Source organism: Tenrec ecaudatus, chromosome 2 (genome assembly GCF_050624435.1).
Source record: "Tenrec ecaudatus isolate mTenEca1 chromosome 2, mTenEca1.hap1, whole genome shotgun sequence".
NCBI classification, from domain to species: domain Eukaryota; kingdom Metazoa; phylum Chordata; class Mammalia; order Afrosoricida; family Tenrecidae; genus Tenrec; species Tenrec ecaudatus.
In genome coordinates this window covers 92,706,427-92,734,025 of record NC_134531.1, presented here as the reverse complement: position 1 = coordinate 92,734,025, position 27,599 = coordinate 92,706,427, and the positions used below count along the sequence as shown (strand labels likewise).

Genomic DNA, 27,599 nt, shown 5'->3' with positions numbered 1-27,599 from the left:
CTCTTTCTCTTTACATTTTATGTCTGTTTACTGAAGTAACAAATTATAGCATTTCATCAGAAGCGTAACGAGTTTTATGAAGTGAACAAATACATATCGCGAGCTTAGTTCCATCTAATTTTTTATACCTGTAGCATCGATGGCATCAGAAGGGTCCTCGATGGCATCAGAAGGGTCCTGGGGGGGGCACAGGTTGGGTTGGGGTTCGCAAGGTCAGCAGTCTGACAACACTGGCAGCCCTACGGGAGTGAGGAGGGGCCTACTGCTCCCACAAGCAGGCACAGCCTTGGGAGCTCTGTCCTCTCACGTCGCTGTGAGTTGGTACTCACTTGATGGCAGTGAGATTTGTTTTCGGACAGCGTGAATATTGCTACAGATGCGTAGAATCTGCTGTTTCACAGAAGAACATTAAAAAAGAGTAAGGAATGTAAATTTCTGATTTTTATGTTAGGTGGCTGCCAGCTGCCCACCTTAAAAAGAGAACCTTGAGTACAAGGGTCGTTTTACCAAGTGACTCAACAAACTCTACAAAAACTTAGCACTCAGTCTGTAGAGCTGCTGCACACCGGCTGAATCCCAGCACTGCTTCTCACCCTGCTGGAATCCTGCATCACGAGCTAGACGTTGGGCTGCTTATCAGAAGGTTGGTGGTTTAAACCCACAAGTTACTTGTTGACGAAAAATAAGAACACCTGCTCCCACAACAATTTACAGCTTTGGAAACCCTTTATAGAGTTGTTATCAACTCCATGATAGTTTTGTTTTATTTTGTTTTTAAGGTCTAGCCTATTACCGGGAACCAGTCATTACTAATATTTTTGGTATCTTGATATACCGTATATACTCGAATATAAGCCGACCTGAGTATAAGCCGGGATACCTAATTATTACCTGGGAAACCAGAAAAACTGATTGACTCAAGTATAAGCCTAGGGTGGAAAATGCAGAAGCTATTGGTGAGTTTCAATAATCAAAACAAATGGAAATAAAATTACTAAAAATTGAGGCATCAGTGGGGTAATGTATTTAAATATTTATTTTAAATAAAAAACATAAATAAAAAGACAACAAGCCATTTACCATTAGTAAACCAGCACAGTAAGTGGAAAATAGGTTCAACAAAAACAATAAGGTATCAACAATGATACCTTAAGAGTACTATTCCCTGAGCTCAATCAACAACCAAGCTAAAATGTAGAGTTAAAATCCTTCAAACCTGGATTCCTCATCATCATCCGTATCCCAATGCAGAGCTTCAGCTGGTGTGAGGTCATCACAGACGCTGTCCTCACTGAGATCGCCGTCATCACCATCACTGCTGTCATTTTCATACAAAGCGCAGTCTTCACTGCCATCCATAGCATTACTAATACTACATTTCTGGAAGGCACGTATCACCATGTTTTCTGGAATGCCTTCCCATGCATCTTGAGCCCACTTTGCTATTAACTCTATGTCAAGCTTCATGAGACTTCCTCCTTTTGGTAGTTGGGCTTGACCAGATGACATCCATTCATGCCACATCCTTCGCACACGGTCTTTCAAAGGCTTCTTCAAAGATACACGTCATAGGACGACTCTGATTGGTTAGATGTGAGTGAACAGCGGAGAAACGGCAATCACCCGCGGGATAATGGGCCCTCGTCCTGTAACCTTTGGGGGGGGGTAGTCCAGCTGAGGTACCACTGACCCGTGTATAAGCCAAACCCCAATTTTTCAGCACATTTTTTGTGCTGAAAAACTCAGCTTATACATGAGTATATACGGTAATTTCTGTCAAATTCTTGCCATATCTTTTTAATTGAGATTTTATCATCTAGACGGTTTTCTAAAACAGAGTCCTTAACATTCTGTGAGTACATATTTGAACTGGCCAACAGATCTAATTGTTACTGGTGATCCACTGGGTCATCATGCTTCCATTGACCGTGGTTTAAGCCCACCTTATCTCTTTTTAAAAAAAAATTCAATAAATCTTTTTATTGGGGCTCATACAACTCTTATCACAATCCGTACATACATCAATTGAGTAAAGCACCCTTATACATTCTTTGCCCTTGTCATTCTCAAAATTCGCCTTCCGCTTGGGTTCCTGGAATCAGCTTGTTTTCCTTTTTTTCCCTCCCCCTCCCTCCCTGCTCCCCTCTTTCCCCTGCTCCCGTAATAGTTTATAAATAATTATTTTATCTTATCTTACACTGCCTGGAGTCTCCCCTCACCCACCTTCCCATTGCCCATCTCCCAGAGAGGAGGTCACACCCACCTTATCTCTTTTATAATTTGGCCTTTGCCTTCAGTCTTGCCCTTCCCTCCCATTTTCATACTCCTGTTAAGGTCTTAAAAGGAAGCCTCTGGCGTTGTCAGATGAGCAGTGGGCTGCTAATCAAAAGGTCGTGACGCAAGCCCAGCAACCACTCCTTGAGAGGAAGTTGAGCCTCTCTACTCCTTTAAAGACTTATAGCCTCAGAACCCTGTAGGGTCACTGTGAGTCAGAATCCACTTTACGGCAATGAGAATGTGTTCCCGGCTCAAGAATGCCTTTCTCCGCTTGTCCTGCTGATACTCAGTCCTTAGTACTCATCTCCCATGACATTTCCTCCCTGAAGCCTTTGTTCTTAGCCAAGTTTTCCTGTTAGTATCTGAAGCACCTTCTCTTAAATTTGTTATAGAAGTGGTTATACCACTTTTCATTTTCATAAAGCTGAATTATTTGAACAGCAGATATAGTATTCAATTTAATATCCATGGTTCTCAAGATGTGTATGAGCAAATTATTTTGAAGGAATAGTAATATAAGTACTCTTATTTTTATCTACTATGACCTTGGCAAGAATGATGCTGGCTGCAGTTGTTAGATGCCATTGAGTCGAAGCACAGCAGAACAACCTTACGCACGTACTGTGGCATCCTCACATCTGTTCCTGTCCCAGCGCCCTTTGTGGTAGCCATGGTGCCAGCGGTCCATTTTGTGAAGGCCTTCTTTTCTGCTGTCTTCTTTTACTTTTCTGAGCAGGATGTCCTTCTCCAGGATCTGGTCTCTTCTGACTGCATGTCTTAAGTGTGTAACATGAAGGCTCACCATCTCTGCCTCTAGGGAGCACCCTGTTGTACTTCTTCCAGGACAGATCTGTTTGGCTTTCAGTTAGTCTATGGTACTTTCTTTGTTTTATTTCATCATTTTATTGGGGGCTCATACAACTCTTATCACAATCTTTCCATCCATCCATCCATCCATCCATCCATCCATCCATCCATCCATCCATCCATCCATCTATGTGTCTGTCTATGGTACTTTCAATATTCTTACCCAGCACCATAAATGCATTGGTTCTTCTTTGGTTTTTCTTTTCAATGTTCAGCCTTCACACTCATTAGCGGCAACTGCAAACACCATGGTTTGGATCAGGTGCATCTTAATTCTGAAAGTAACATCCTCACCTTCCAATACTCTAATGAGGTCCTGGGCAGGAAATTTACCTAATGCAAAACATGTTTTTTGATGTCTTGACTGCTGTTTCCAGGAGCATTGATTGTGAATCCAAGCAAGACAAAATCCTCGACAACTTCAGTATTTTTTCTGTTTATCCTGATGTTACCTATTGGTCCAGTTGTGAGGATTTGGGTCTGTAGGCTGCAGTCCTTGATCTTTATCAGCAAGTGCTGTAAATCCTACTCACTTTAGCAAGCAAGGTTGTGTTAGCTGCATATTGCAGGTTGTTAAAAAGCCTTTCTCCAATCCTGAAGCCACATTCTTCTTCACTTCATCCAGCTTCCCTGATTATTTGCTCAGTATACAGATTGAGTAAGTAAGGCAAGACAATATAACCCTATTGCACACCTTTCTGATTTTAAACTGTGCAGTATTCCCATGTTCTGTTTGCCGGCAGTAGTTAGAATCAATGAAAAACTTGGGTGTGATAGATGATTAAAGTACGTCACAAAGGTGAGGGGACCAGTTCAGTTCAGTCGGGTAGGCATGTAGTAAGCTTTCATAATTCGTAAGGGACTCTCATGCGCATTGCTGGAATGAGAAACCAAAATGAAGAGGACCTTCAGGAATTTACAGCCCAGTGGAAGGCCACCAGTCTTGGTGAGGTGGAATACCCTAACGAGCTGTTAGGACAACATACCTGAATGAACCATGGAAACTGCCGAGCAGGATTAGGTTTAGGCAGCCACAAAGTTTATTTGTTTACAGGTGGCTGTGGTGCTGCATCACGGTTATGGCAGAGCTTTTCAACATGACTATTGAATTTTCTTATCTCTACCTGGGAGAGGAGCCCCAAAGCCTCATCACCTGGCAGTTTCCAGAGCACCTGGCTTAGAATTTAGCATACAGCAGGGCAGAACAGAATGTGGTTAGCCGTGAAATGTTTCAATAATACTGATACTATAATTCCTTGAGAATGTGTAATATGCCTTTTTTTAATACTTGTTTACAATAAATGTTTAGCATTGTGGCTTTCCTTGAATTAGATCTAGCTTTTAACTGCCTCTTAGTGATTTAAAAAAATTTTTAGGGAGCTCTTACAGATATTATAACAATTCATAATTCAATTAGATCAAGCATAGTTGTAAAATTGCTGCCACATCATTCGCAAAACATTTTCTTTCTTCTTGAACTCTTTGAAATCAGCTCCCCTTTATCCTGTCCCTCTCCCACCCTATCACCCCCTAGGAATCCTTATTATTATTATTATTTAAAAAATATGGAACGCTTCACGAATTTGCGTGTCATCCTTGCGCAGGGGCCATGCTAATCTTCTCTGGATCGTTCCAATTTTAGTCTATGTGCTGCCGAAGCGAGCACAGGTATCCTTATTATTTTAAGTTAAATACTTTTATTGGGGCCTTTTGCATCTCTTATACAATCCATGCATTCATCCAGTGTGTCAAGCACATACGCCGCCATCATCGTTTTCAAAGCATTCTCTTCCCACTTGAGCCCCTGATATCAGCTTCTCATTTCTTGTTCCTCTCTCCCCTGCCTGCCCTCCCTCATGCATTCTTGATAAGTCATAGATATTATTTTCATATCTTACATCACACTCTGTCGTCGCCCCTTACCCACTTTTCCATTGTTCATCCCCCTGGGAGGGGGCTATAGATTGATTCTTGTGATCGATTTCCCCTTTCTCCCCTCACCCTCCCCTAGTCCTCCTGGTATCTCTACTCTGATTGTTGGCCCTGAGGGCTTTATCTATCCTGGATTCTCTGTATTTCGGGGGTCTTATCTGTAGCAGTGTGCATGTTCTGGTCTAATCCGATTTGTAAGGTAGAATTGAGGTCATGATAGTGGGGGGAAAGAAGCGTAGCCGCTTACTGATTTTTAGCAGTTGGTAATCTACTTTCTTATTTCTCGAAATAGTAAAGAACCACGTAACATTCATTTGACTTATAAACTATAACCGCTAATAATATTTAACTACCTCTTCAACTCTTATGAGGGAGATTCAACTGGCAACTGATAAAATTATCAGGAGGCTGTGGAAATATTTTATTATAAAATCTCTGTATTACCAAGAATGAACACTGTAGCTAGTAACTAAAGAGGTTTTTTCTTTATAAGAAGTGGAATTATTTTTCAGAATTCTGGGAAATGTCAAAGTAATTTTGGATGTAGTCATACTGCGTTTAATGCTATTGAGAATATTGCTAACATTAACAAAAATATTCTGTAATTTCCTCAGTTATTGCTACTGGTGATGAGGGATGTAGCGTGGTGAGGCTTGCTTTCCGGTGTTGAGCACTATCATTGTATGCTTTTGATTCTACATGTCAGAAAGATTTTGTTTTAGTTGAGGCAACTGTGGACATTTTTAGTTATGGATACAGGTCAGGGTCTGATGATTTTTATTTTGGGATACATATGTGGTGGCTTAAAAAAGTTTGTGGAAAAATTCCATTTTTTTATAAATCATTTTATTGGGGCTGAAAAATTCCATTTTTTTAAACTTCATTTTTACATGAACTTTCCGAAGCCTCTTGTGTAGAGTACAATGAATGTATATAATTTTGTGTATATATACTAGATAGTATTTATGTATCATTTTGACATCTAATTTTAGTTTATCAGAACTTAGTATTGAGACCAGCGGCACATGTTTAACTTTTATTTTGATCATTTTGTTTTGTTACTTTTTGTAACCACCGGTAACCTCACCTTGCAGGTTTAAGCTGCCGTTCACCAGAGAGCTGTGGAAAGTGAATTGGCTAGATCAGCAAGTGCATTGTCCCTGAGGCTACTGTCTGCTGATGGTGAGTCCGTGTCATCTTCATGCATGAGAACTCATACCATTATTTCATGTTACAGTACCACCAGCCAACCATTTGGTTTACATTTTGTCTTCTAAGACATTTCTGGAGACCATATATTGGACCATAGTGCTTCCTTACTTGGGGAAGTGCTGTTGTCATCAAATGATACCCAGGAAGTACCGTAACAGGAAGAACCAGTGCAAGTGATCATAGGCTGCACACTGTCTGTTGTCGGGCCAGGCTCACGTCTGTGCTTCTAAGCTCTCTAAGGCCTGTTACATTAAACTTTTGAGGAGCATACTCAATGGTTTGTAATAACAAATGTGTGCTACTTTGCCATGCATATAAACAATTATGCCTGTCTCACTATGTTAAGTATGTTCAAACATGTCTGGAAGTCTTTCTTTATTTTTTTTGTGTGTATAGAAAAGTATCTGATATGCTATACACTAAGCAAAGTATTTGGCCAACTGAATTTAGATATTACATTAGGCAGACTTATGAACAGAACTCTTTCATGATATGGAGATTGCCTGAATATAATGTGATGATTGCATAATGTCCAAATCACATAATGTCCTATTTTATACAACGTGTTATGACTGATAAGCCGCATGAGGTTGTACACCTAAAAAGTTTATCATATTTATCGCTTGCTGCCTCTCTCATTGTCATAAAACATATGATAGCTACCTTATAATTATAATCATGGTGCTTATTGAGTGGATATTGCTTACAACAGAATCATGTATGTTGTATGCTTATTTTAAAATATATTACTGGCTTTAAGAAATTTCAGAATAACTGTAGTGTGTCAGTTAATCATTTGGTTCATCAACTGGTAGTCATTTTTTAGTTACCATTTTATTGTGGTTTGGGTGAAAGTTTTTCCACAGCAAAGGAGTTACCCATTCTACAATTGATGCATGTTTGTGACATTAATTGTAATGCCCTCAGTGTAACTCCAGTCTTTCCACTTTCTCCTGGGCTCTCCGTTTCTGTTTGCTGACCCATCTTTCCTGACCTTTCTGCCCTCTGAACTGAGTTTAAATGCTGTCCTTTTGGTGGTGTCAGGTGACTGTTCTGTTCTACATGTGTGCTGTTTTTCACTGTACTGTTGTTAGATGCTGTTGAATTGGTTCTGACTCAGAGACCTATGAGTGCAACAGAATATGAAACACTGCCCAGTCCTGTGCTATCTTCGCGATCATCGCTATGTTTGAGTCGTTGTTGGACCTACGAAGACAATCCGTCTTGTCGCGGGCCTTCCTCTTTTTCACTGCCCCTCTCTACTTTATCAAGCAGGATGTACTTCTTTCAAGGATTGGTCTCCCCTGAGGACATGTCCAAAGTATGTGAGAGGAAATCTGATCATCTTTGCTTCTACGAAGCATTCTGGCTATACTTCTTCCAAGAGATGTTTGTTCATTCTTCTGCCATTCTACGGTATAGTTAATATTCTTCACCGACAACATAATTCAGATGTATCCATTCTTCTTTGGTTTTCCTAATTCGTTGATCAGCTTTCACATGCATATAAGGTAATTGAAAATACCTTGGCTTTGGTCAGGGACCCCTTATTGTTCAAAGTGGTATCTTGGCTTGTTAACACTTTAAAGAAGTCTTTTGCGATGCATTTGCCCATTGCCATTTACCGTTTGATTTCCTAACTCTGAAAACACAGGCTTTGAGTGTGGATTCGAGCAAAATGAAATCCTTGACTACTTTAATCTTTTCTCCATTTACAGTGAAGTTGCGTATTGATCCAGTTGTGAGAGTTTATGTTTTCTTCACGCTCAGGTGTAATTCATATGTAAGACTCTAATGTTTGAGCTTCATCAGTAAGTTCTTGAAGTCTCCTGGACGTTCAGCAAGCAAAGCCGTGTCATCAGCATATTGTAGGTGGATGAAGAATCTCCCTCCAATCTTAATACGGAATTCTTCTTTGCATAGTCCAGCTTCTGAGATTATTTGCTCGACATTCAGATTGAATACAAAGGCAGAAGGATACATCCCTGACGCACACCTTTTCTGATTTTAATCATTGATCAGTTTAAACCAGGAGAGCGACAGGATTTGCTACTTCCGTAAAGAGTTACAGTTTTGGAAACTCACAGGGTCCTTCTGAGTCAGCATTCACTTGATGCAGCGAGTTGGCTGTTTGATATCTGTTTAAATGAGTGCTTTTGGTCTATGTGTAGGCTGCACGTGAGTACAATGAAGTGTTCGGGAGTTCCTGTTTTTCACAATATTATCCCCATTTTATTGTGATCAACTCTGTTGAATGCCTCTGCATCGGTAGGCTCTTAAGTGCTGTGGAGTCAGTTCTGATTCATAGCAACCCTGTGTACGACAGAACACAACACCTCCTGGCCCTGTGCCAGCCTCATCTTTGTTATGTCCAAGCTCATTGTTGCAGCCACTGTGTCACTCCATATTGTCGAAGGCCTTCCTCTTTGTTCGCTGCCCTTCTCTTTGAACTAAACCATGATGTCCTTTTCTGGGGACTGGGTTCTCCTGATGGCATTTCCAAGGTATGTAAGACAGAGTCTCACCAGCTTGCTTCTACGGACAATTCTGGCTGTACTTCTTCCAAGACAGATGGTTTATTCTGTTGGAAATCCATAGTACTTTCAATATTCTTTGCCAAAACCATAATTCAAATGCATCGATTCTTCTTTGGTCTTCCTTCTTCACTGTCCAACTTTCATATGCAGATAAGGCAATTGAAAACATCATGACTGGGGTAGGTGCATTTTAGGCCTCAAAATAACAGCCTTACTTTTCAGCATTTTACATAGTCCATTAAATCCAGGTAAGCATCTTTCTGGTGCTGTCTGATTTCAGCCGAGATGCACCTGAGATGAGCAATGCTATTCCGTGTTCCTCATCGTCTTTTGACTCTGGCTTCAGTTCTGGCAACTCTCTGTTGACATACTGCTGCAACGTGTTTTTGGACTTATGCAAAATTTTACAGAGTTATATTAATGATATTGTTGGATATTTTCCATATTGTATTTGATCACCTTTTTTTTGGGGAATGAACTTGAATGTGGATTACTTCTAGATGGTTAGCCAGGTAGCACATTTAAAAAATATCATTTTATTGAGGGCTCGTACAACTCTTATCACAATCCATACATCATCCAGTGTGTCAAGCACATTTGCACATATGCTGCCATCATCACTCTCAAAGCATTCGCTTCCCACTTGAGCCCCTGGGATCTGCTTCCCATTTCTTGCCCCTCTCTTCCCCACCTTCCCTCCCTCCCTCACCCTTAATAAGTTATAGATTATTATTTTCATATCTTATATCATCCTCCGTTGCCCCTCACCCACTTTTCCATTATTCATCCCACCTGGGAGGGGGCTCTAGAATGATTCTTGTGATCAATTCTCCTTTTCTCCCCCCACTCTCCCCTAATCCTCCTGGTATCTCTACTCTCCTTATTGGCCCTGAGGGGTTTATCTATCCTGGATTCCCTGTGTATCAGGCTCTTGTCTGTAGCAGTGTGCATGCTCTGGTCTAATCCAATTTGTAAGGTAGAATTGGGGTCATGATAGTGGTGGACGGGGGAGGAAGCACCAAAGAACTAGAGGAAGGTTGTTTGTTTCATTGGTGCTATACTGCACCCTGAGTGGCTCATTTCTTCCCTGGATCGCACATTTCTTGACATAGTTGAATGAGCATGCCCTGAACTGAGGCCATTTGTTGGAACATTTCGATTGGTTCTCAGTCAATTTCTGGAGGCTTGTTTTTCACCACTGCCTTCATTTTGCAGGTTTGCCTCTTGTCTGACTGAAGGTGGACTCTGGGAGTGGATTAGGTTACAAGTTGGAAGGGTGTCTAAGGGACATAATTTCAGAAGATCCATCAGTCTCTATCAGACCGTCAAGTCTGGTCTTCTTCATGATTTTGAATTTTGTTCTGCATTTTTCTTCTTCGTTGTCCAGGACTTTTAGTTGTGATGCCTATCAGCACACTTGGTAATGATTGGTAGCTTGGCACCATCTACTTACTCTGGTCTCTTTGCCCCATCTAGTTATTGCCATCTCAAGCTAATGGAAACTGGGGGGTCACATGGTTTGTTAGTCCTTTGGCCAGATCATTGCCTTCAGTTCTTAATGTTCTGTACTTTGCATTGGGTAGACATGGTTAATACATCACAGGCTTGATATTGCAAGTACATAGTGGATGACTACATCAGTTAATTCTTCTCTAGATTCAGTAGTGCAAGCTATGTAGCAGTTTGCAGTGTCGACAATATAACTTAATGTGTATTTAATACGAGCTACTTCATTTCACTGCACGGATTGCATGTTTAATTTGACCCAGTCTTATGTAACCCCGAAGCATGGCATAAATATGAGTGCATATGTATGGATCTATACGAGAACCGCTACACTTGCGATGCTGCTTTGCTTTCTTCCGGGTGCTTCATTTGAGCCCTCTTAGTTATTATGTCAAGGAGAGTACTCGGTCATATTCCTGTTTGGCCTCTTGTTTATCTGGTTTTTTTCCCCTTCATATTTCTGAGTGTAAATCAACCCCAAGGTCAAAACTGATAGAACTGATGGTAGTTGAAGTCAAAAGAAAAGCCTTGCTTTAGGGAGAAGAGTTTTCTGTTGTAAGTGCATGACATTACATGATTATAATCAGCCTAACCACCTGTACTAAATGCTTTTGAAAGAGGCCTTGAAGTAAAATAAGAATAACATAGAACTCTATTTGGAGAAAAGATTTGATTGTATAATTCCCCGTTTTCCAGAAAAGGTTTCAGTATTTCCATAGTAAGACAGTCTCTCTTTTACCTTGCTGTACACTAAGTATTCAGCGTAACTTGACAAATTTTTAAAAAGTTTTTTTGAAAGTAATATTTTTAGGTGAATTATCTCAATATTATTATTATTATTTCATATTGAGTCTACCCCAAGTGTTTTCAAGGAGACCAGATTTTGGAAATTTTTTGTGATATTATCATGCAGGTAAATCAGCAGATTATTTAATGCACAAATGTGAGTTGATCTATAGTTAGAATTATTTTTATTGTAGATATCATAATACAAAGAGCAATAACATATCAAATAATTAATATATGTTTATTTCTGTGCTAAAGTACTTTCTCTATCTGATTATATCTTCACACCTATCCCGTGGGATTAAACAAAATTAATTACTGATATTTAGATAAGGAGACTATGAGGTCAATTCATTTGCCCAAAGTCAGCGATTCAAACTAACCACTACTTGACTTCAGAACTTCTGACGGGAGTTCTACTTTAATAATGCTACTACATTAATGTACTGAGGCTTTGATCCATGTGTCTGTAGACTGGGCAGTTTCACTCTTAAACCGTCATCTGGATACTTCAAACTGTTTTTGTGCTAGTGATTGAGGTGGACTAAAATGTATCTGCGAAAACATTTGATTTTGTGACTTCATCTGGATGTAACTTTTGACAGCCTGTCAGTATACTATGTGTAATTATTGTATGTAGCTACATATACAGTGCATATCCCCCTGCCACCAAGTAGATTCCAACTCATCGCAACCCTACATAGGATCCCTAGACTTTAAATCTTTGGAGAATTAGACAGCCTTATCTTCCTCCCTTGGATTGGCTGGTGAATTTGAACTGCTGACTTTGTGGTTAGCAATCCAACGCCTAATGTACAGCACTTCCAAGTCTCTTTGTATACATAGATAGCACATATGCATTTTTAAAGTAGATTCTCGTCTGTGCTCTTTGGAAAATGTGGTTCGTGTATCTGGAGTGTGCGCTAATCTTCGGGAAGTAGAAATAATATTTACTTCTCAAATTTTCTAAATCCTATTTCTGGGCGATTATTTAAATATGAATATAAATCAGGTAGGCTAAAATGGTGATATTAATTTTCGAACCGATACATGACCAAATGTGAAATTTAATTTAACTCTTGTTGAAGAAAACTAGATGCACAAATTGTTTAGATGCTATGAAAATTAATGACCCTGTATTTTTTGTGTTGAAACGCTTTCAGTCATTCTTTGGTTCTGCAATATAGATTGTATTTTCTTTAGTGTACACGCAAGGTCTTCAGTATTGGGCCATTTAAAGCTGCCTCAGGTATACCTCTAGTAACTTTTAAAAATCACCTAACACTAATACCTGTATATATTGAACTGAATAAAGCTTTGCTGTTACCTTATCATGGTAAACTATTTTTGATATGCTAGCATGGTAAGTTAGATTGCACTTTTGCCTTCATTCATATTGTACTTCTTACCATACACGGTCTTTTCTCTTTGTTTCCCTGGTTAAGTATCGACTTTTACTCAAGATTTAGCTTTGCTGTCTTTTTGAAGCCTTTCGTGACTATCGGCCTCTGTCATTAAACCTGCTCTCTTTGACCTTTTTCAGTACATAAGTCTATTCTGAAAGCCCGCTGCAGGGAGTGAATTCCAGCTCTTGGTGAGTGCGCCATAGGTGTTGAAGCTGTAAATCTGTATGGGAGCAAACAGCCTCGTCTCTCTCCTGCGGACCAGATGGTGGCTTTGAATCAACTAGTGCTTAATCCAGATGTCGCCAGGGCTCTTTAGCTCAATTCTAGGGCCTGTAAGTTATTTATTTGTATGTCTGTTTCTTACTTGTCTGTAGATTTCTTCTGAAAAATAGCATTCTAGTATTTTTAGTGGAAATACTCACAGCAAAACAGATTCCTATTCACCAACTTCTACAAATACTGTTCACTGACACTGGTTACCTTCACATTGCTTTAATATTCACATGATTTCTGCTCTACTTCTGTTCCCATTATCCTAGTCTTATATGCCTCTAACCTTCTCATCTATGCTCTAAAGTATTTGTTTATCATTTTGTCTTATATAGATGATTTTTAAAAAGATCACAGTACTTAATAGTGATATTCATTACTTTATGAATCAATCTACCGTTTAGCTAAAAGGTGACTTGAAGGGTTAACTTTGGCTAAAAGTTGAAAGGCCATCTCAGGGCAATAGTCTCAGAGTTTTCTCCTATATCAGGGCATCCAGTAAGTCTGGATTATTATTATTTTAAAGAATTTGAAGCCCTGTTCCACGTCCCACCCCCTCCTTTTCTACAAGGAGCCCTCCATCTGGCCCTGTTAACTCGTGATAGTGGAAGCTGGGTGCTAGCGAGTTCTGCTCTGGGCTGTAGACTTCTTAAGTAAAGGCTGGGTATCTAATTCATGTTTATACCCTCAGATGTTAGTGCACTATTGGTACATGTTGTTAGCTGCCTTTGAGTCCGCTCTGACACCTGGTGACGTTACGTCTAAAGAAGTGCTTCAGAGTCCTGTGTTACCTCTATGGTCTTTAGTATGTTTGAGCCCATTATGTCTTTCCACATCATCGAGAGTTTCTCTTGTTTTTGATGACTCTTAACCTTACTAAACAACCGGACCATTTTCTACTAAGTGGTCTTTCCTTATGATGTGCCTAAAATAGGTGAGGAAAGTAAATTGTGCCATCAGTACTTCAAAGGAACAGTCTGATTATGTTTCTTCTAAGACTAATTTGTTCAGTCTTTTGGAAGCCTGCGGGTTGTCCAGTACTTTCCTCACCATCACAATTTGAATGCGTCAGTTCTCCGCTCTTCTTCCCTTCACTGGCAAACTTCCCATGCATGGGAAGCAGTTAAAGAGACCGTGGCTCATGTCAGGCACACCCTCGTCCCAAAAGTGCCATCTTTGCTTTTTAGAACTTTAAAATGCTCTTTTACAGCAGATTTGCCCAAAGCACTACATGGTTTGATTTCTTGCATGCTGCTTCCATAGATACTGATTATTTATCAGAGTAGAAGGAAGTTGTGAACAACCTCAGTTTTTCTCCACTTATCTTGGTGTCTTTTGGTCCAGTTGCAAGGATTTTAATTTTTGTGCTTGGGCATAATCGATACTGAATGTTGTACTCTTTTACTTTCATCAGTAGGTACTTCATGTTGTCTTAATTTCTGGCGAAAGGTTCTTTACATATTAGGTTGTTCGTGAATCTTTCTCAAAGCCTGATGCTGCGGGATTCTATAATACACGTTCAGCATTCAGACTGCATAAGCAAGGTAAGAGGCTGCAAACTTGCCACATAGCTGGTATATATATCTAGTAAGTGCTTAAGCATTAGCTGGTGATTGATTGGCTCTTTTATATAGAAAAGAAAGATGATCCTGGCAGTTGATGTGATAGTGATGATCACTTCCATGAACTCCAAGGGATAGTGCTGTTCCTTTTTGCAAATAATATTCAATGTTAAAATCATCAACAACCGCCCCCCCAATTAAGATTTTAAAAAACTTGGGAGTACAGTTCTACTTTGACACATATAGAGTTGTCATGCACTGGAATTTACTCAATGGTAACTGGTTTTATTCTCCAAAGCAGTTGTGAGGTGCCATTAAGTCATCCCCGACTCACAGCAACCTTCTGTATAACAGAATGAAACACTGCTGGCTACTATGTCATCCTCTCAATCATTCCCATGTTTCAGTTCATTGTTGCAGCCATGTGTCAGTCCATCTCATTGCAGGTCTTCCTTATGTTCTCTGACCTTGTACGTTATCAGTCATGATGCTTGGGCAAATGGCAGGGAGGCCAGATCTGGCTATACCAGGGAGAAGGAGAATTCAACTCCTCACCAACTCAAGGCCTATTGCTACCAAATGTTTCTCCCATGACACTCGACTTTGCTGTTGGATTTGATAATCCATCGCAGTGGGCACACGGCTCATAACAACATTCATGATTAAAGGGGTTTGTTAGGAACGTTAAGAGGTTACCCCAATCCAGGATCAGAAAATATCAAGGATGTAGTATGGTCACAGCAACACCTCTCTGTAGCCAGCAGCTAAATCTGTGTTTCTTTTTTAAAAAAAAAAATCATCTTGTTGGGGGCTCATACAGCTCTTATCACAATCTATACAGACATCCATATATGTCAAGCACATTTGCCCATTTGTTGCCCTCATCATTCCCCAAATAATTGCTTTCTATTTGAGCCCTTGGTATCAGCTCCTCATTAAAAAAAAAAAAATCCGTCTTTCTAGTCCTCAGCTTTTAAGCCTCAGGATCCCTTGGCTTCTGTCTCCACGGGTCAGGGAGCCACCCCAGTGATTGGATTCAGTGGTGACATTGTTCCTCTGTTCTGTCTCATGGCCTTCTTGTCTTGGCCTGACTCCCTTGCTCCGTCCCTTGGTCACTGTGCTACAGCCTTTGGTGCTTCTGGTCTTGGTCGCCATGACTTCAGCCAGAGCTCCTGAATGTGCTGTGCTCTTCATCCTTGATTTCTCTCGGATTTCTCTCTATGAGAATGAGGTAGCTCATTCTTATAGCTGTGGGAGGGGAAACTAAAACAGACCAATTCCTTCTATTAATGTTTCACACAACTTATTTGCCTATTCTCACCTGATCATTTGGTGAGAGTTAGATAAGGATAAAAGAGCCATATTTTAAAAACTTCACCACAATGGCCTTCTTTAAGAGCTTGCTCCTTCTGATAACATATCCGAAGTACACAAGACAAAATCTCACCAGCCTCACTTCTAAGGAACATTCTAGCTGTGCTTTTCCCTAAGATCGATTTTCCAAAGAAAATGCAGAAGAAATGTTCCTGACTTTTAGAGAAAAGTAAGATTTTTTTGTTGTTAGGTGCCATCCAGTTGGCTCCAATCCATAGTGACCCTCTGCACAATGAATGAAGCACTGCAGGCCTCCTCACAACCATTCCCACGCCAGAATCCATGGATGCAGCCACTGTGCCAATCCAGCTCCTCAGAGACCTTCCTCTTTACATCACCCCCTTCTGCTTTAGCAAGCATGATGTCCTTCTCCAGGAACCCGTCTCTCCCAACAGTATGTGCAAAGTGTGTAAGATGAAGTCTCGTCAGCCTTGCTTCTAAGGATCTCTCTGGCCGTAGTTCTTCCAGTTCAGACTGGCTTGTCCTGTTAGCAGTCCACGGTGCTTTCGACAGCCTTCTCCAGCACTGCAATTTAAACCCACCTATACTTCTACAGTCTTGCTTGTTCACTGTCCAACTTTCACATGAATATGCTGCAGCGGAGAACACCGTGGCGTGGGTCGGGTGCACCTTAGTTCTCAAAGTAGCATCCTTGCTCTTCAATACTCTAAAGGGGTCTTGTGCAGCCGATTTACCTAATGCAATGTGTCTTTTGTTCTCTTGACTGCTATTTGCATGATCATTGATTGTGGATCCAAGTCTGAGAAAATCCTTGACAACTTCAACCTGTTCTCCATTTATCGTGATAATGGAGCTTGTGAGGATAGTGTTCTTAATTACATTGCATTTTGATCCATTCTGAAGGCTACAACCCTGATCTTCATCAGCAAGTGCTTCAAGTCCTCCTCACTTTCAACAAGCAAGGTTGTGTCTCATGCATACCACAGGTTGCTTATAAGCCATACTCTTCTTCATGTAGTCCAGCTTCTCTGATGGTTTTCCCAGTGTCCAGTTTGAAGCGGCATGGTGAGAGGATGTGACCTTGACACACACCTTCCTGAGTTCAAAGTAGGCTGCGTGCTCTTGACCCCTGGACAAGTTTCTCAAGAGCACAACCAAGTGTTCTGGAATCTGCACTCTCCTCAAGGTCACCCACAGTTTAGTATGGTGACACAGCTTTGCGTAGTCATTGAAATACAAGTATGCATCTTTTTGTTATTCTCTGGCATTTGATGTCACATGTCCATCAGACACCAGCAATGATGTCCTTGGTCCACATCTTCGTCTAAATTGGCCTGAACTTCTGGCAGTTCCCATATCAATGTACTGCTGCAACCGTTGTTGGATGATCTTAAACAAAATTTTACTTGTGTGTGATATCAATAATATCGTTCTATCATTTGAGCACTCTGTTAGGTCACCTTTCTTTGGAATGGGCACAAATCTGGATCTCTTCCAGTTAATTGGCCAGGTAGCTGTCTTCTAAATTCCACAACATAGACTGAGTGCTTCCAGTACTTCCCCAGCTTTCTGAGACATATAGAGCAATATATAGGTAAATATATTAAAAAGCAAAACAAAATTAAAGGATATCTTTTCTGAAATACCATAATAATCATAGTAGTTTACAGGAGTCAATGTGCAGTATATGTCAGGATTTTGTTATCTTGAATACCAAACACAAATTATTGGAAACATATCCATAAAATTTAGGTATCAGAGTATTTTCTTTCTTTTTAAAAAAATTAAATCATTTTATTGGGGGACTCTTACAACTCTTATCACAATCCATACATACATCTATTGTGTCAAGCACATTTGTACATTTGTTGCCATCATCATTCTCAAAACATTTGCCTTCTACTTGAGCCCTTAATATCTGCTGCTCATTTTCTCCGTCCCTCCCCACTCCCCCCTACCTCATGAACCCTTCAACATTCATATATTGTTTATTATTTTGTCCTATGTTACACTGTCTGACGTCTCCCCCCACCCTCTTCTCTGCTGTCCATCCCCCAGGGAGGAGGCTATATGTAGATTTTTGTAATCAGTTCCCCTTTCTACCCCACATTCCCTCCACCCTCCAGGTATTGCCACTCACACCACTGGTCCTGCAGGGATCATCCATCCCTGTGTTTCCAGTTCCTCTCTGTACCAGTGTACATGCTCTGGTCTGGGCAGATTTGGAAGGTAGAATTGGGATCATGCTAGACGGGGAGGAAGAAGTTAGGAACTAGAGGAGAGTTGTGTGTTTCATCGTTGAGTAGTATTTTCACAGCGACGGGACTTCAATAATGAGTGTAGTAGGTTTGAGTAAATGACTCAAGACTTTTCTTAAGGAAACCCACATGTTCTTTGGCACTAGAATAGGACCACTCTGTGTGAAAATGATGAAAAGCAAATCAAAGATGAGCCTTTTACATATGTAAAATTTTCATTTATTTTAAAACTGTGTAATTCTTATATCATTCAATCCTTAAAATGGCCAATATAATTCAGAGGAACGGTCATTAATAACCTGTGATAAGCAGGTGACACAACCGTGTTTGCTGAAAGTGAAGATGACTTCAAGCACTTACAGATGTAAAGACTACAGTTTGCAGTATGGATTACAAGCTAAAGTAAACAAACAAACAAACAAACAAATAAACAAAAACAAAATATCCCCACCAGATCAATAGACAACATCATGATAAATGGAGAAAAGATTGAAATTCTCAAGATTTTCATTTTACTTGGGTCCACAACCAATTCTCATGGAAGCATCAGTTCATAAAATGACTTAACAGCTTCGGGCAAATATGCTTCCTAAGACTTCTTTAAGGTATTAGCAAAGATGTTGTTTTGATGACTAGGTTGTGCCTGACCCATGCCATGGTACTTTGAATCACTTTGAATGCATGTGAAGGCTGGACAATGGACAAGGAAGCCCAGAGGAGAATTCATGCATTTAAATTCTGGTGTTGGTGAAGAATACTGAAAGCACCATGGGCTTCCACCAGAGCAAGCTACCGAGTCATGGAGGAGTTACAGCCAAAATGCTCCTTGGAAGCAAGGATGGTGAAATTCATCTCACATACTTGGGATGTGTTATCAGGAGAAACAAGTCCCTCAAAAAATACATCATACAAAAAATGCATCATACTTAATCAAGTAGAGGACCAGTGGAAAAGAGGAAGACCCTCACTGAAATGGAGTGACCCACTGGCTCCAACCCTAGACTTAAACTTAGGAAAAATTATGAGGATTTTTCAGGACCAAGCAGTGTTCCGTTCTGCTACTCACAGGGTTGCTTTGAGTCAGAGCAGACTTGCTGGCACCGAACAAGAACAACACTGGCCTAACAATAGCAATGGCCAGTGTTGTCCAAAGTACAATTTCTTACACAGCTCAGTAGTTTTACATTTGGAAAAACTCTTATTTATCATATAATCCCATCATTTGACTACTAATATACTCTTATGACAAGCTTTAAATTAGGTTTGGTTTTTATTTATTTCTAATTTAATAAGTATATTAGAGGTCAAATGTTTCTAACTACAAGATTGTAGTATATATTTACAGTTTTAGCTAAGGGAATACAATGCAATGAAAATATTAAAAGGACTTTTGTTACCCAGTTGATTTTGTTAGGTGATTTTCCTTGTTTTAGAATATATGGGAACAATTTAAGAAAATGTACTGAATTTAAATAAGCTATGATCAAACAACTTATTTATAAAATAATAAAATGGGGAATAAGAAGGGCTTTGGTAGAATGAAACTTTTATTGTTCAATCTATTAACACTAAGATTTGTAATTTTGTGGGAGGACATTAAGTAGTCTGATCATTGAACTTATATATCCTTTAGTTTGTTTTAATAGTAAAAAGCTTTCTGAGTAAATATATGCAATTTAATTTGTGCTGCTGAGAAACAGCAATCAAAAATAGCAATAAAAGCCACATAATGAAATAAGAACACTGGGAAAATCTAGGGATTTTACTGTGGCCCATTATTCATTCAATTTCTGGCAGACTTCATGATTACAAATCACTTGATTGACTAACTAGACATTCTCAAAGTGAATTATGAATCAGGTTCATTTTTCCTGGTTGATAGTTGGCACATGCCAGCTCTTCTACTTTGTGATAGATCAAATTCTTGTAACTGTGATAAGAGATATAATCAACTCTTTATTTCATGGAAACTAAATTGCCTTTTCAAAAAATGAAATGAGATTGCTAACATTTTAACAGCACAATGTAATTTCTGCTTTCACATTCCAGGGTGGAATCCACAGTGATGATGCTATTTTTTCAGGTTACAAAAAACAAAACAAAACAAGAAAACCACAGCTTTAGATTGATTTTGCATACGGCACAAAACTTTTATCTGGTTTCAAACTCAGCGAGTTGCTTGGTTGGGTGATTGAATATACGTTGTCAAAACTGTCACATTTTATTTTCTTAATATTTGAAAAATATATGTGATTGAGAAATTGTTTATTTTTAATATTTTCCTATAAAAGAAATGTAGTTTCTCCTAAATAACCTAACTTGTGATGAGGCCATGGTGTTGCAAGCTTAAAATATGTTGAACATTTTAATGGCTATTAATAAGAAAGGTCTCTCCACGAGGAGGGGAAAAGGCTGAATCTTGTGTCTTTTCCAGTTGTAAAATAGAATCTAGATCGTCAACTCTGCTTTCAAATGCATTCTGTTCTGTTAACATAATAAGAATTTCTCATGCATAGCTATCGTGGCAATTGAGTATCAGAAAATTCCTGTAGTTTGGCTGCATTTAAAAATCCCATGTACCCAAGGGACTGGAAATAAAATGAATGTTCTTCAATGAGATCTATTCAAAATATGGATAGCCTACACAAAAATAGTCATTTTAAAAGTAACAATTCTGGCCAGCTGTATGGTCCTCTCTGTACCATGGGCCCTTTGAGCCAGGCTATCGTCCTCTGACCTTGGTGGGCCCAGGTGTACTCCACTTCGTCCTTCCTCCTTTAATGAGGGGAGTGCATGATGGGGACCCAATGCCCATCTGTAGACAGCTGGACATCCCTTCCAGAAGGGTAGTGGGGAGGAGATGAGTCACTCAGGGTTCAGTGTAGCAACAATGAAACTCAAAACCTTCCTCTAGTTCCTGAACGCTTCCTCCCCTCCCAATTATCATGACCCCAACTATCATGATCCCAATTCTACCTTGCGGGGACCTGGTTAGACCACAGGATGCACAGCGGTGCAGTAGAGATCTGGAAACACAGGGACTCTAGGACAGACAAACCCCTCAACACCAGCGGTTGGAGTGGCAACACCAGGAGGGAAGGGGGTATAGAAAGGGAGAACCGATCTTGGGGATCTATGTGTAACCTCCTCTCTGGGGGATGGGCAACAGGAAGGTGGGTGAAGGGAGACACTGGGCAGTGTAAGATAAGATAAAATAATAATTTATAAACTATTAAGGGTTCGGGGGGAGCGGGAAAGGGAAGGGAGGAGGAGGGAAAAAAGGAAAACAAGCTGATTCCAGGAACCCAAGCAGAAGGTGAATTTTGAGAATGATGAGGGCAACGAATGTATAAGGGTGCTTTACTCAATTGATGTATGTATGGATTATGATAAGAGTTGTATGAGCCCAAATAAAAAGATTTATTAAATTAAAAAAAGTAACAGTTGGGCCTTTTTGTTGAAAGTTCTTATAAACATTAATGTAGAACCCAAACTGTTTAACTGTGTTATGAAATTCTTTCACTAATAAAAATTTATTTATAGAAAGTAATTCTGAAGGCAAAATTCATTAGGTTGGTGAAAATTGCATATGTAATAACCATAGAATTAGATTGCTATACATCCTTCTGTGTAAAAAAGCAGAGTAATTAATACTCAATAATTTTGTAATATATTCACTTTCTTTTGGTCTGAGATTTATAATAAAAAATTGTTTTATTGCTGGTTAATTATCTTTAAAATTTTCCCCCAAAATTCCTTTTGAACAAATTTCAACAATATGTATTCATTTAAAACAGCAATATATAATTACACACAGGTATATGAATATAGTTATATCATTTTTATTTAGTATTTTATCCTCTTTAACATTGTCTAAAGTTCTTGAATTTATGTTTGGCAATGTTGATAGTATCCTAACACTATTGTGTTTACAGTTAAAATTATTATTAAACATCTTTTATGGGATTAACATTTTGTTCCTGTTTAGCCAATAAATGACATAATCAATTATTATATTAATTTAAAATGATGATTAAAAGATTTTTCCTCTAAAGGTGTTTAAAGTAATATAAATCCCGCTTGAAGTGTAATTAATTAGTTAGTGATGAAGATGCAATGGATTACTTTATTACTTTCAGAAAAAACAAAGTCTTTGCTATGTCATTTTGGTAGGTTTTGTAAAGGAACCATAAACTAAACTAGAACCATAAGGCATTTCCTCTCTGGTGACATTGCTGTACTTATGGAATGTAGAAGTGTTAATGTGCTTCTGTGGTTCTAATATGGTTAGCAATGTATAGTAAAATGAACTTTTATTTTTGTAACCTGGACATAAGCTTCAAGAATAAACAAAGCCTGGGAGAAAAGAGGAGATAAAAATATTGTGCGGTTCATGGAAGAAGCACATCAGCCTACCCCGACATGAATGCTGAAGACAAAGCGGGTGCATGGGCAAGTGCGGTGAAGAAACCTGACGGTGCCCAGCTATCAAAAGATATAGAATCTGGGGTCCTATAGGCTGGAAGATAAACGGGGGCCCTTCTAACTGAGCAACAACAAAGCCCACGTGGAAGAAGCACACCAGCCTGTGAGATCACAAGGCGTCGAAGGGATCAGTTATCAGGCATCAAAGAACAACAACAACAAAAATCATAGCTTTGTGAATCAGGGGGAGTGTAGATTGGGGACCCAGAGCCCATTTGTGGGAAATTGGGCATACCCTTGCAGAGGGGCCACAGAGAGGAGATGAGCCAGTCAGAGTACAGTGTAGCAATGATGAAACATGCAATCAATTTTCCTTGAGTTCTTGAATGCCTCCTCTCCACCACTGTCATGATCCCAATTCTACTTTACAAATCCAGCTGGACTGGAGGATGTATACTGGTACAGATAAGATAGGAACTGGAAACACAGGGAATCCAGGACAGATGAACCCCTCAGGACCAGTGGTGAGAGTGGCAATACTGGGAGGGTGGAGGGAAGGTGAGGGAGAAAGGGGAAACAGATTACAAGGATCTACATATAACCTCCTCCCTGGGGGACGGTCAGTGGAGAAGTGGGTGAAGGGAGATGTTGGATGGTGTAAGATATGACAAAATAATAATAATTTATAAATTATCAAGGGTTCATGGGGAGGGGAGAACAGAGAGGGAGGGGGAAAATGAGCTGATACTAAGGGCTCAAGTAGAAAGCAAATGTTTTGAGAATGATAATGGCAACATATGTACAAATGTGCTCGACACAATGGATGGATATATGGATTGTGATAAGAGTTGTATAAACACCCAGTAAAATGATTACAAATATATATTGTGAAGTCTCAGCAAATAGCAAACGGATTGCTAGATTTGTCTCTATTTTATATTATGCATTCTGTTACTTAATTGTTTTCATTGAAACATTTAATACTAGCATAGTTATTGTGAGAGAGAAAAAACATTTAAATTTCATGAGAAATTTGGGGAAAATATCCAAGAGGAAGTTTCAGATATTTGTCTTTCTAGCTAAATGTGTTTGGAGAAAAATGAGGCCGTTTGTTCCTGTAAAGGTTTACACCCTCAGAAATCTAAAGAGAAATTCTGCTCTGTCTTACAAAGACAGGACAAGAATCGATTTAGTGGCAGTGGGTGGTGGATTAGATAAGTAGGTAAAAGGATAAAGACTATCAAAAACTCACTGCCAGGTAGTTAATTCCAAATCATCTTCCAACTCATAGTGACCGTATAGGATACAGTAGAATGTCCCTGTGTCTTTCTGAGGCCAACTCTTTACAAGAGCAAAAAGCTTCACTTGTCTTCCATGGAGTGGCTGGCGATATTATAAACAAAATTGCCAGCTAACTAGGTAAAAACCAGGTACCAGGGATTGTGTTAATTTGATTAGGAAATTTAACCACATCTGGAAGAGCAGTTGCAAGTGGAGTTTCTAGCTGGTCAAGTTTGCTATATTTTACTGTCATTCTCCAAGATCCATTCTTTTCTGCATGGCCAAGTAACCAAGTTCCCTGGGAATGTGGTGGGAGTCAATACCCTTGTACCCTTCAGTCCTTTGATGGTGGCACTATTTTCTGCATTGACTCCAGGAAAACAGTATTGCTTTTTGCTTACTATTTTGTTAGGTAGGGGGCAGATACAATTGTGGGATACCAGTCCCCACATTCGAAAAGGTCCAAGGGGCAGTTGTATAATTGAGGGGTACAATTAAAGAGACATCAGACAAGCTAAAGTATGCAATTGCTCCCCTCTGGGACGGCCATGATCTCAGCAGCCAGGTCTGCGTAGAGAGAGAGAGTTCATTTGCAATCATGGCATATGTACACTTTTGGGGATGTGTGAGCCCCCTGATTACATCATAATGGCAAGGGGTTGTACAATCAGCATACATCAATTGGAGGGGAACAAGCTAGGGGTGTACATGCAATTGGGAGGGGCAGCATTAAGGATACACATGTGAGAAGATGGGCGGACCCTAAATTCAAGTTGGCAGCTTAACCCTGGTCCTCCTTGTGTTGGCTTCACAGTGTCTCTGGGTCCTCCTTCCTGGACACAATCCACTATCCTTATCAGAAGGGAGTGGGCCCTAGTTAGGGTGGGACAGCCTGTAGAGTCTGATTGCTCTAGCTCGTAGATAATCTTCAGGAAGATAACCTCTAAGCAGCTGACTTCTGAGTGTACAGTCATTGAATATGTCTTGCATGCAGGGTCTTAGGTTTGACATATATTTGGGGGACAATCTGGGAAAATAAGACCCTTCTGCATCCCACGTGCAATGAGTTGCACTAGCTTTTCCTACTATAATGAGCATCCTTGTCAAGTCAGGAACCAATGTGAGATTTATGCCAGTGATGAGGTTGTCCATTCTGATTAGGCATTCCCAAACGGGATATAGCCTCAGGGTAGATTTGAAGACCCCAAAGACCCACTGTGAAGTGGATCTGAACTAAAACTCCCCTGATCACCTGACTTTCATAAGCCCTGCCTTGATGGGTCAACGATAGGATTAGTTTGGGGCTCCAGGAACTGCTGTCATTTCAGAGCTAATGTTCAGTAATCCCTCAAGAGTCTGATGATACCTTTCTTCAATGCACGCCCACCTTGATACACTTATCTGTAGGCCTCTTTGGGGAAGGCTGGAAAAAGCTTGGCCGTGCAACTTTGAAGTAGAGGAAGACGAGTCCTTGTGCAGGGAGGCCTAGTCTCCACATGAGGTTTGTTCATTCACCTAAACCAGTATCCTCCCTATCGCTGCCTCTGCAACGCTAGCTTTCACCAAAGCTTTGTTAGCTATCCATTTTCCATAAGGCACTTCTTGTTTATCAAAAGGCCTTAGTAGGCATAGTCTCCGGTAATCTTTTTAAATTTTTGATTTGTGCTGTTGTTTCTCAGAGTTGCTGTCGACTGACCTGGTGTAGGGTTATTGTACAGAATTCCTAGGCTGTAATATTTTTAGGAGCACATCACAGTCTTTTCATCCATTGAAGAGTGGCTGGTTGGTTTAAACCCGCCTTTCAGTTAGCAGTTGAATGGTTTATCACTGTAATAGAGAAGTCTGAGTTTTTGAAAGACTATTACCAACTACTGAACAATTGAAATAATTTTTGTTTTTAGGTTTAGCATGAAATATAATTTAGTAGGATTATTTGGAAAACTTTTAGGATGTGATACCTGTGGATTTTGGAGGCATGTCACATAAACTTTTCTACTTTTTTTTTAATTTAAAAAGAAAACACTTTTATTGACAGGGGTCACGGGACAGTTTTACAGGACAACAGATATAAAAGTCCGAAGACAACGGAGTGTACAATGTGACAGGTTAATACTCTTCACCCTCATCCTCCCCATCTGCACTATCTGCTCCCACCTCTTCATAGTCCTTCTCCAGGGCAGCCATGGCCTCCTGGGCCTCACAGAACTCTCCTTCCTACATCCCCTCACCCACGTACCAGTGGACAAAGGCACGCTTGGCGTACATCAGGTCAAACTTGTAGTCCAGGCGAGTCCAGGCCTCAGCAACGGCTGTGGTGTTGCTCAGCATGCACATAGCTCGCTGCAGCTTGGCCAGGTCTCCACCAGGGACCACAGTGGGAGGCTGGTAATGAATGCCAACCTTGAAGCCAGTGGGACACCAATCCACAAACTGGATGCTGCGCTTGGTCTTGATGGTGGCAATGGCAGCATTGACATCTTTGGGAACCACATCACCACAGTACAACAGGCAGTGGGCCATGTATTTGCCATGGGGGGGGGTGTCACATTTCACCCTCTGGTTAGCTGGCTCAAAGCAAGCATTGGTGATCTCTGCTACACTCAGCTGTCCGTGGTAAGCTTTCTCAGCGGAGATGACAGGGGCGTATGTGGCCAGAGGGAAGTGGACACGGGGGTAGGGCACCAGGTTGGTCTGGAATTCTGTCAGAGCTACGTTCAGGGCACCATCAAATCTGAGGGAAGCAGTGATGGAGGACATGATCTGGCTAATCAGGCGGTTAAGGTTGGTGTAGGTTGGGCGCTCGATATCGAGGTTCCTGTGACAGATGTCATAGATGTCCTCATTGTCTACCATGAAGGCACAATCTGAGTGCTCCAGGGTGGGTGGGTGGTGAGGATGGAGTTGTAGGGCTCAACTACAGCTGTGGACACCGGAGGGGCAGGGTAGATGGAGAACTTCAGCTTGGACTTCTTGCTGAATCAACTGAGAGGCGTTCCATCAGCAGGGATGTGAACCCGGAACTGGTGCCCCCACCGAAGCTCTGGAAAACCAAGAAGCCCTGGAGGCCTGTGCGCTGGTCAGCCAGCTTGCGGATTCTGTCCAGGACCAGGTCGATGGTCTCCTTGTCGATGGTCTCCTTGCCGATGGTGTAGTGCCCCCGGGCATCGTTGTTGGCAGCATCCGCCTTGCCCGTGGTGAGCTGCTCAGGGTGGAAGAGCTGGCGGTAGGTGCCAGTGCGAACTTCCTCAATGACCGTGGGTTCCGGGTCTACAAACACTGCCCTGGGCACATGCTTGCCAGCGCCCATCTCACTGAAGAAGGTGTGGAAGGAGTCGTACCCTCCCCCAATGGTCTTGTCACTGGGCATCTGGCCATCGGTTGGATGCCGGGTTCCAGACAGTAGAGCTCCCAGCAGGCAGTGCCGATCTGGACACCGGCCTGGCCGACTTCGATGGAGATGCACTCCGATGCTGGGGCTCGTGCGGGCTTTGTGGGGCGAGAGGAGAAGAAAGGACGGCGACAGGAGCTTCCTGCTGACAGACTACCAAGCACTCCGGGGGAGAAGTCAAACTTTTCTACTTTCAAAGGTCTGTTTTTTCTCCAAGGTTAAATTTCACAACACTGGAACCTATGTAATTATACATTGCCTAGTATATAAATATTCATGTCTGTTTTTATTATAAATTAGATATAATAAGCATTTCTATCTTCTAATTAGCATACAGCTTGTGATATGACTGTAATGTATCATTTCTGTTTTGTTTTAAATGTCTTTAAGCTCATTAAAACCAAATAGAACAAACCGAGTGCTGTTGAGTCGCTTCAGACTCACGGTGACCATGTGCGTGCCAGAGTAGAACTGCCGCCCTTGAGATCCTCAGTGGTCGGTTTTTCAGAAGATTGCCAAGACTTTTCAGAAGCTTATAGAGATGGACTCAAACCACA

General features: G+C 40.7%; 1 long non-coding RNA gene, 1 other non-coding gene and 1 pseudogene across 3 annotated transcripts in view; 1 reads left to right on the top strand and 2 right to left on the bottom strand.

The window, feature by feature from the left end:
- LOC142440900 (uncharacterized) overlaps positions 1-27,599 on the top strand; it is a 118,236-nt gene that overhangs the window by 18,302 nt on the left and 72,335 nt on the right. For both annotated transcript variants that reach the window (XR_012782892.1, XR_012782891.1), the window contains exon 2: positions 6,171-6,258. This is a non-coding gene — a long non-coding RNA (uncharacterized LOC142440900). The remainder of the gene's footprint in view (positions 1-6,170; positions 6,259-27,599) is intronic.
- LOC142441923 (U6 spliceosomal RNA) lies at positions 4,704-4,810 on the bottom strand. Its single transcript, XR_012783201.1, has one exon. It is a non-coding gene; the product is annotated as a U6 spliceosomal RNA (small nuclear RNA).
- Positions 25,761-27,021, bottom strand: LOC142440899 (tubulin alpha-1C chain pseudogene; annotated as a pseudogene).